We start from the raw sequence: 10,566 nt of genomic DNA on the forward strand, positions 1-10,566 counted from the left end.
CGTAAGCCTCAGTTAGTAACTCCCCCTTTGTATCCCTTTTGTTTTTAATTTGTATCTTATCTTTTAGAGAAACATAAAATAAAAAAGATGTTCCTACTTAACATGGATCACAGCCAAGCAGAAGGAGCAGAGAATTAGATCTTCCTGGATTCCTCATTAGGTGAGTAAGGGAAGAAGAGGGGTTTGCTAATGTGAATCATGATGGTTCTCCTTTATTCTTTACAGGGTTTCAAGGTAAAGAGGTAACTGAAAAGCTCCGTAGTCTATATTGAGGGCAGGGGGCATCTGCATGTGTATGATCAATAAACACTTTCCATATTTTCTCAATCCTAGATCTTTTGTCCTCTGGTTGTGTTAATTTCTCTCAACCAGTACAGTAGGGACATATTATATAAGCACAATTTCAGTGGCAGGATTTGAGTGTGGGGGCAGAAGCTGTGCAGCTGCATGAACTTCATCAAAGGTCTCAAGGGCTACAGAGAGAAAACAAGGATTTGGACCTCTATGATGTATTAATTCTTTATTGACAAATGTCCTGGTTGGGCAGGTGTGGTGGACTGCTTTGGGGGCGGGTGTGTGGAAGCAGCAAGCACTGAGACAGTACTAGGTCTCAGTAGAAGAGTCAGCACTCATGTGGGGGCTTTAGGGGAGTGTTGTAGAGCTCCCATGCCTTTTATCAGCTCAATATTGTTTACACCGACTGGCAGCAGCTCTCCAGGGCTCTGGACAGCCCTTTCTAGAGATGCCAGAGAGTGAACCTGCCTGAGACAAGGTGTGTGCATGGCACGTGCTCCATTGCTGGTAGAGAGATGAAGCAACAGGATACCTTCCACCTGTGTAATATCTGTGTGCCAGGGAGCTGTCAAAAGTCATGGAGCAAGAGCCTGGCAGGAAATGAGGCAGCAACAGGAGTTGTCCCCTTGCCTTTTAGTCACACCTGGCAGAACTGGTGTGCCCTTTCGCTGTACCTTTTCCATCCATGTTAGGTCAAAGTCACAACATACAGTATATTTAAAGTACGAGGGTACCATGTTCTGGCTTCCCAGAGTGGCTTCACATTTGATCCTTCTTCCCAGGGGACTCTGGAATTGTAGCTCTGTGGTGGGAATGGGGTCCCCTAACAGCTCTCAGCACCCTTAACCAAGTAGCACCCTGTAATTATTTGGGGGAACATTGGCTACGCATTCACAGGCTACAGCTTTCTGGGGCCTTGGGGAGAAGAGTTTCCCTGCCCTACCTGACCATCCCAGAGACTGAACCTCAGAGCCCCTAAGGCAAAACAAGTGCTCTCCCACTGGGCTGCCACCCACCTCACAGCTGCCCACAGGTACAACACAGCACAGAGAGAATCCTCCTCCAGTCTTACACATCCAATCCTTTTCACCCTCCAACACTTCTAATCCTTTCATTTATAAATGCATCCAAGTGAGTAACCATCAGGCTAGCTTATTGTGACAAATTCCAGAGGGGAGAGCATTATGTTTCAACAAAAGCAGCAGCAGCAACAAAAAGATTGTGGCACTTTAAAGACAGGCAGATTTATTGTGGCATAAGATGTCAAAATAAATCTGCTAGACTAGTCACAAATTTCAGAGGCCAGGATGTTAAATCCACTTCCTGTGAAGTAAGCCCCATTGGTCACAGTGGGAGTTACTTTGATGTAGACACACAGAGAAGAGGCTCAGCTGGTTTATTGTCCTATCTCCAGTAGTCCATGAAAGTTAATGGGGGCCCTTGCAAAGGGGTGGACAAGTGCAGAACAGGAGAGCATGAGAATAGGATTGCAAAAGTTCAAGAATGCTGTGCTGAATCAGGCCAAAAGCCCATCTAGGGCAGCATCTTGTTCTCAACCAGATTCACTCATTGATTGGTTTATTTATACGGACTTTTTGGCCTGAAGGCCCCCAAAGCAGTGAACAGATTAATGCAGAAGAAAATATAATAAAATTGCAGTAATTGCAAACACAAAAGTACAATAACTACAGGAGATATAGAAAACATCAAAAACCAGAGACACCATCCGTTGAGGTGCTGCATTTGCGCTCTCACCCCAAGCTCCACTCTCCAAACCTTCCGCGTCTCAACTAGAAGCTAGTCTGACCCCCATTTGCCTACCAGCCTCCTTCCAGCCACAGTTGTTCCACCAAGGAGGAAGCCCACCCACAAACAACAGTTCAGGGGGAATCCTGTCACCTCCAGAGGATAAACCCCAAGGGAAAATACCCCTTTCGGGAGGCCCAAGGTTATGGAGCCTCCAAATAAGCAGGTTCCCCCTCCCCCCAAACCGCTATGGGAGAAACTTCCCCTGGCTGCCCGTGGGCCGGGCTGGCAGGCTCAGCCTTCTGGCTGCTCCAGGTGCAGCAGCAGTGGGACAAAAGGGCAGAGGAGGCTGCAGTCTGTAAGTCTCCCTCCTGCCCCCTGCCTCCAGGTGCCTGGAAAGCCCCCAACTGCACTGCCCTCCCCATTCAGAGGCCTTAGTTCTGCCTCCAAGAGAGGAAAGAGAACATGACCATCAATGGGGGAGAATGTGGGATGGAGACAGCCACCCAGAAGCCATCTTTGACCCACAAGAGAAGAAGGGCCCAATCCTCTGCAGGCTCACTGAAGCCTGTCCGATGTCAAGGAAGTTTATTCTCTAATCAAGCAAAGACGACCAGGATTGCAGCCTAACTATAATACACAGAAAACGCCTCCCTCCGAGCAGCCCGGGGCTTTTCAAAAATTCAAGTTTTCATAGGGGGCTGATCAGCCTTAGCTTTGACCGGAACAAGAGGGGAGCTATTATTTTGTCATCTGTATCCCACTACCTTTCAGGGAGCGCACACGTCTCCCCTTTCCGTCTTATCCCCACAACAACCCTGCGAGGTGGGCTAGGCTGAGAGATAGGGACTGGGCCAAGGTCACATCGTGGGCTCTCGGACGCTCTAACCACTGCACCACCCTGTCTACCCCACCAGCTTTTCCTCATCGTTTTACTCTTAAGGAAACCGTCCCGGGTTCACAGTGGGGAGTTACACCCCCTTGCCAGGGAGGGTCACCTGCCAGTCTCTCCCCCTGCACTTACCCGGCCCCGTCCAGCCTGCAAGGCGGAGGCGGCGGCTGCCCGCGGCGGCTCAGGGTCCCCCCCATCGCCCACGAAGGCGCCTCGCTCCACGGGGAGAGCCGCCCGCCGGGCCGGGGCGTCGCCGGCTCGCAGCTCCAGGCGGACGCGCCGCGCCCAGCTCCGGCCGGAGGGGCGGACCCAGCCGGCAGGTGCGGAAGGGCAAAGATCGGCCGCGTTGCAAGCGCAGGAGCAGCGCAGAGGGGACGCGAGGGAACCGTAGGAGCCGGAATTGCCAACTTTTCCTACTGCAGTGCTCCTCTGCTTTTTTCCAATAAAAGCCCAGAGACATCGAAGTTGAGCCAGCGAGTCTTTTCCTGACGTGGAGACGAAGCGAGCCGAGGGAGCTACAGTTCTCTTCTGTTAACTGCGCCGGAAACCAATGTTTTCTCTGGCGGGGCGCCTGTGCCTTTATAACGCAATAATTCCTCAGGTGAAGCTTCTCTGAAGCCCTCCTGCTTGGTGCCAAGAAATATGTCACTTGCTGATTTCCCATCAAAAGCACAGGAGTGGAGTTGGTAAAATATAAAATAAAATAAAATAAGTTGCTGTATGGAGCACACGGTGAGGGCTGGTCGGTCCTGGTTTGCTGTTGGAAATGGGGCTGCCAATGTATTCTCGTGGCTTTGCTTCTGTGCATATAGCAGCTTCCTTAGAGGTGCAAATGAAGCTGGTGAGATTTTATCCCCATGCCAGGAAAACACCCAGCAGCGCCGGCTGCTGTTAAAGGGACTAGAACGAATCCAGCCGAAAGAAAATAGTAACTTCATATGGAATCGGCTTGCTCTTTTTTGGGCATCTGTGTGCATATAGTGCCAGGCGTAAGTACCTGTGAGAGGGGCACCTGTGTGTTTCCTGACAGCAGTGCTCTAGGCCGCCTCATTTTCCTAGCAGGAAGTGTGTCTATCTGTACAACAGCTAGGAATGCCAGAATTGAAACTTCCCCTGAAAATGCAATTGCAGCCCTAGGAAAACTTTCAGTCCTGGAACAAGGTATCAGTACCGGATAGATGAACAAGCCATTAGGAGGGTGCATGCAGCTGTCCTGAAGAGCAGCAATCTGCTTGCTGGTGGAGGGAGGGAAGCAGCAGCAGAAAACTGCACCTGTCAAAAGCTGCATGTGGAACTTCCTGCCACTTTGTGGCAGTGGAAGGAATACCAAGCAGAGCACCAGAGGCCCTCAGGTATCTAACCCAGGCCATGTCCCTCAACTGCCCTGCTCCACACCCTCCGTGGGAGCTTTTGCCTGGCTGGAATGTTTCCTTGAATGGTGACAATGTCTCTTGCTCACTTGGATGGAGATACATATGTGAAGAAACCTCTGTCTTTTGTGTGGTACAAAGTTTCTTGCCTTGCACACTGTTTGCCTCTGGCCCTGCCTACCCCAGCATGCGGCCCCTGGAAGGCTGCCCAGGTGGAGATCAGTGAGATTCTCAAGTCTTAGTTGGTCAAAGAAAGTTTGTTAATGGGAGAGGCAGTGGGTGGGGTTTTAAAATAAATCAGTAGCTATTTTTATTTGCAACAGCAATTAAAATCACCCTTGTTTTCTCCTTAGGCAAAAGCTTGAGGTGCCTAAAATGAGAAAGCATAGTCAAGTAATGAAGCCCAAGTAGCAACAGATGAAGATGGAGCACGATGGTCAAGTCAATTCTCTTCAGTAAATGGCAGAACAGCAGGCAGAATGGTTGGCTCTTGGAGGACTGCAGTGCTCTTCTGGCGTCCCAAGAATGTCATCGCTTCTCTCTGGGAAGGTTTTCATAATGCTTTCAGAAACAGGGAGTTCTGCCAAGTGGCAATAACTCATCCCCCCCTTCCCCGTCCCACAAAACTGAGGCCCAACTTTAAAGAGAAACACACACGACTGGCCCCTTGCTTGCTCTTTAACTAGATGTGTGGAATCCACAGTAAAAACGTTGCCAACACACTCAGAGATGAAGAAGCACCAAATGAGAATTTATTGTATCCGTTTACTAGGGATGTCTGCTTTGGTTTCTCTCAGTTTTTGATTTCTGGTATTCTGGTATTCACACCTCCACATGAACTTACAAATTTCTTTCAAGCAGTCCTTGTGAAAATTCATCAGCATTTTAGTATGAAATTTTCCTTAAGCACACACCTTTATATGCAGTTTTGCCCAATATACACATTTGCAAAGCACGTTTTCCCATTTTTGTATGTCACTTTCACTAGTACATATGTCTCCATGTCTTCACCCTAGTATATGCATTCTTGTGCAGATTACTTGGCTGGAAAAATGGTACTGCAAAATTCAGAGAAGTGTGTATTTCGAAGGATCTTGCTGTGTTGTTTTAGAAGGGACAAATAATGCAAATTTGCCTTTAAATATTGAATTTCTCCTCCATCCCTAGTTGGAGCTGTGTGTGTGTGTGTGTGTGTGTGTGTGTGTGTGTGTGTGTGTGCAGAAGACCCTGGGAGCCATAGCCTGTGCCAGAGCAGGTGCTGTGCATGATAAAGATCCCAGATGCAGTTCCTGACATCTCCAAGTAAAAGGATCAAGGACCAGGTGATGGTAAGGATTTGTGCTACAGACTGTTCAGTGCTGGGTATATGGCGGTTTTGGGGGTGTGGGTGGTGAACTGGGCCATAACTGAAGGGTAGAGTCCACATTCTGTATGCACAAGACCTCTGGTTCAGTTCCCAACATCTCCAGGTGAGGATGGAAACGATTCGCTATCTTTGAAGCTCCTGAGAGCAGCTGCCAGCCAATGTCATCATTACTCAGTTAGACGGACCTAAGATCTTTCTTCAACAAGGCAGTTTCCTACAGCTCTATGACCAGTTTGGTAGTTGCTGCACCCCATGGACAGCAGATCAACACATAAATATGGGCAGGGCAAAAGGTAAAATAAAATAAAATGCTGTACCCTGACCATCCATATCCTAAGACCTGTTTAAATTGTGCAGTGGAGCCCATTGGCATCTGCTCTCATGTTTGGCATCAAAAAGCCCTGCTGGCCCATCTAGGTCAGTGGGTCTCAAAGTTATTTTCTCTGGGCCAGGGGCGTACGAAGGCGGGGGCAGGGGGCGTGCCCAGGGTGCCCCCCGGTGTGTGTGTGACAAGATGGCCTGCTGCCCCCCAGCTGTACAGCGGTTGAGGGTGCAGCGTCCGTACAGGCTGCCGCGTGTGCACGCTCCGCCCTGGGTGCCGGAAAAGCTTCCTCCGCCACTGCTCTGGGCCACACTTTCAGAATAAATATCTGCTGGTACCACACCAAATATTTTATTGATAAGAAATATGTGGGGGGCGGGGTGGAGAAACAACTCCCAGCAATGCTTCATTTGTAACACAGAACACAACTACTTTATAATATGATCATGAGACACCCAAAAAGTATAAAACAATGCTGCTACATAAAAACATGAATCATAGAACCATAGAATCATAGAGTTGGAAGAGACCACAAGGGCCATCGAGTCCAACCCCCTGCCAAGCAGGAAACACCATCAGAGCACTCCTGACATATGGTTGTCAAGCCTCTGCTTAAAGACCTCCAAAGTAGGAGACTCCACCACACTCCTTGGCAGCAAATTCCACTGTCGAACAGCTCTTACTGTCAGGAAGTTCTTCCTAATGTTTAGGTGGAATCTTCTTTCTTGTAGTTTGGATCCATTGCTCCGTGTCCGCTTCTCTGGAGCATCAGAAAACAACCTTTCTCCCTCCTCTATGTGACATCCTTTTATATATTTGAACATGGCTATCATATCACCCCTTAACCTCCTCTTCTCCAGGCAAGTCGGCTTTCTTAAAGTCAAGAAATTGAGTCCTAGTTTGCTTGGCTGCTCCTTTCCGCTGTATAGTAAACTTCAGAAGAGCATGATCACTCGCGCCTAATGATCCTTCCACTTCTACCCCACTTACCAGGTCATCAACATTGGAATCATTCCCAAATAGAATTATAAACAAGCCATTTAAATATGTACCCTAAGTATGTACACGAACTCAATGAGAGGTGTGAGCTTGCTTTTACCAGGTAATCTTATTTATAAAAAATATTTTGATACCATACTAGTTTGCATCTGTCTGTCTCGAGAGACAATGGAGTGCGCCTCCAGGGGTAAGGTGCATTGGCAGCACTGAAGTGATCTCCCTTGGGTGCAAGCCTGGGCAATGTATTTGGAGGCCTCCCTGTCTCTCAGCCTCACTGATGGGGTCCAAAGGAAGGCAGAGCAAGACGTTTGGCCCAGCTGGGCTACAGTAGTAGCTGGAAGGAGGTGTACAAGGTGCCACCCATCCGTCTTAGGGACTCCGCTCCGGATTTCTGTAGGGTTTCCTCCTGAGCCTTTCCTTCTCCCAAAGATATCCCGCAAGACAGCAGAGGTTTAGGATCAGAGTTTTCCTTCCCCTGGATGGGCTCCCTTTCCAGGTGGACAAGCCCCATGTGCCCCTCACTTCCCTCTCCAGCACATGCAGAAACCGCCTTCTTGACCGTTGGACCCACTCTTGACCTCCTTTGCTCCATCCGCCGGAGCCTGTCTTTGCATGCAGGGAAGACCCTAACTCTCCAAGGGTTTAAGACCCACCAGCCAACCTCACCTGCTTAGCCAGCCAGTTGAAGCCATTTCTGGGGTTGTGGCTGCAGTTACATTCTGACAATTTCTAGGAGCCACAGGTGAGAGTTGAGTGCAGGATGGGGACAAGGTGGGCAAACTACTCTTGAAGGAGCATGATGTGTCCCCTACCAGAGGTGCTACCCCCTCTCCTAACACCCTGTACACCCCACTTTAGTTGTATAAGTCCAGCATTATAGAAGCCACTGTTGTATATGTAATAAAGTAACAAATACAGTAAATAAAGATTTGGAAAAATTCTACCTGTATAGCACTTATTTAAAACTATCAGGAGGACCATATGCTTAACTTTTAATTCAGTATTCTGTTTATTAAGTATGGATTTGGTTACAAACTCTGCTGCTAGCCGTGACTCTCCAGGATTTCAGGGAAGGTTCACTCCCAGCCTGACCTGGTAGATCCTCTACCACTGAGCTACACCCTTCCCCCAAACCACTGGGAGAGAGCCCTGTTGCCAGTCATTGTGAACAACATGAAACCAGATGAACCAATTGTCACTTGATCCAAGGCAGCGCCCAATACTCCACACACTGGAAACATCCCTCAGACAAAGTGGAGGGAGGTGGCAAACTCACCCTGTGTGGTGCAGCCTCTGAAGTTCAAGGCGTCCTCTACAGCCAGCACCCGTCCCAGAGCCTTTGGAGCTCAGCACCGCTTCTAACTTCTGCTAGCTGCTCCTCAGGCTGTGCCATAGCAGGAGCTGCCAGGAAAGAGGAACAGATGGGAAAGATGAGCCACACAAACCAACCCCATGGAAAGTTCCATGTGCTGGGAAATGATCAAACTGAGACCATTCCCTCACCCTATAGCCAAAGGGCAGCCTTCCTGATGTATTCCTGGGGAGTGTGACTAAGCACAACTGTCTCACCATGACTTGCATTGCTCCTTTAAATGTCCCTCAGGACATTTGAGCAATGACAACTACGATCTCATCAATGCTGGGAGAGATCCCTTTGGTTGTCAGCATGCAGCCCCTATGAAACAACCTCAGGCTCTCATGGGACTCCCCCAGAGTGTTCCTCCTGATTTGCTTGCACAAAGCTTATGGGGAGGTGAGCCCGACCTTCACTGAGCATTGGTTCTGATTTGATAGCCCATGTGGAGGTTAGTTCTGCATCCTGTTATCACAGTGATCAAGCAGATGCACCTGGGAAACCTGCAGGTAGGATCTGAGAACCAGCACCCTCTCCCAGCAACTGATAGCCATGACCATCCAGCTAGGGAGGCAGGGCAGCGCCATCCTGGCTGGCGGCCATTGACAGCCTTATCTGCCTCAAATTTGTCAAATCCTCTTTTAAAGCCATTGCTCTTTACAGAACTCTAGCACACAACTCATCTCCATGGTTGATGCATTCCAGACATTCCAGCTGCCCTTATTTACCATGGTCTCTATTTTATGGAACACATTGTTGGAAAAATCCCTGTCTCTATTTTGTCCCTATTTTTGGCCTTGAGGAATGCCTTGCAAAAATGGTTTGCAAGAGTTACTAGAGTTATCACTCTTTGGAGTTGAGCTTTCTACCCAGTTTCTGTAGAACAGGCTTTATCAACCTGGTGCCCTCCAGATGTTTTTGACTGGCTGTGGCTGATGGGAATTGTGAAGAAACATCTGGAGAGCACCCAGTTGATGAAGTCTGCTCTAAAGGCTAAACCTCTGGGCCGGTACATCTTGACTGCAAAGTGCACACATGGAAATACCTGTACATGAACTTTAAGGTCCCATGCACTACACAGTGGAGGCTGCTCCATTAAGGCAAATAAGGAACTGCCCACCAACCTCAGTTGCTCCCACCTACCTGCCTGCTTTGCTTGTTACAACTAGAATTGCAAGAGGGTGTGTGTGTGTGTGTGTGTGTGTGTGTGTGTGTGTGTGAGACTAGAATGCATTAACTCTGCCTCTGCCCATCCTGGATCACCCTTTCTGCCCTGCCAATCTCAATGGGCACTACTCACCCTGTACTATATAGCCTAGGAAAGTCATTGCAGAGAGAGATAGGGAGAGGGGGAGAGAGGGAGAGAGGGAGAGAGGGAGAGAGGGAGAGTGGAATCACGTCACCAAAAAAAGAGCATATGAGGTACACATCATGTCCCTAAGCTATCAGGCACAGTCCATCAAACTAATCATTTGTGATACACACAAATAATAATTTGTTTGATGGACTGTGCCTGGCAACTTAGAGACATACCAGCCTCTCTGCTCTGCTTGCAGTCACCAGGATTAGCGGGGGTGGGGTGGGGGCCCCGGCCCGTTTTATGTGTGTGCTGTGCTGAAAGTCCCTTTCCTCCCCCTGCTCTTTTCCTCCTTGGTCTGAAGCAACAGCCAAGCTCTGTGTGGCTGCCCCCCTCACCCCCCTCTTCTGATTGCATCCTACCTTCCTCCAGCTGCAAAGTCCTTTGCTCCTTGCATCTTAAGAAACAACCACGAAGTAGGAAGAGGCCACGGAGGAGCTTTGAGGAAGGAAGGGGACGAACCAAGGCAGGGAGGGACGGGATGGGGGTATCTGTCAGAGCGCGAGGGAGCAAAGCTTCTGGTCAGAGGAAATGGATGTTTTGTAATCTTTGGCAAAAGGAACTTGACAGTGCGCTGGGGACCCCCCAGCCAGACAGCCTGGGCTGAGTCTCAGGACTTGGCAGTGGGGCTTGAGAATCCTTGGATTTCAGCCTTGCAAACGGAAACCCAGGTTGGATTGGGCATGTTCTCCCCCTTTCCTGCTTGCTCCAGTAACAGCCCCACTCCTGTCATGCTGTTAAAATGCACACATGCGCTGCAGCGAGAGCAGGAGGCCTCTCCACCAGAGAACTTTCGAGAGCTTGCACAGATTGTTTCCTTTTTAAAAAAAGAAGACTACAATTGCTTCCTTTAGGTTAAGAGAGCA

The 10,566-nt window shown here is 49.1% G+C and overlaps 1 protein-coding gene across 1 annotated transcript in view; it reads right to left on the reverse strand.

Moving 5' to 3' along the window:
• The window catches only part of TACC1 (transforming acidic coiled-coil containing protein 1), a 78,157-nt gene extending 67,953 nt beyond the window's left edge, over window positions 1-10,204 (reverse strand). The window contains exons 1-2 of the mRNA XM_081171383.1: window positions 10,063-10,204; window positions 8,266-8,390 (exon numbers count right to left, since the gene is read on the reverse strand). The gene's annotated coding sequence lies outside the window, so the exon portion shown is untranslated. The remainder of the gene's footprint in view (window positions 1-8,265; window positions 8,391-10,062) is intronic.
• Window positions 10,205-10,566: the final 362 nt, after the last annotated feature.

The sequence above is a fragment of the Podarcis bocagei genome (assembly GCF_964188305.1).
Source record: "Podarcis bocagei genome assembly, chromosome: 15".
Lineage (NCBI taxonomy): Eukaryota > Metazoa > Chordata > Lepidosauria > Squamata > Lacertidae > Podarcis > Podarcis bocagei.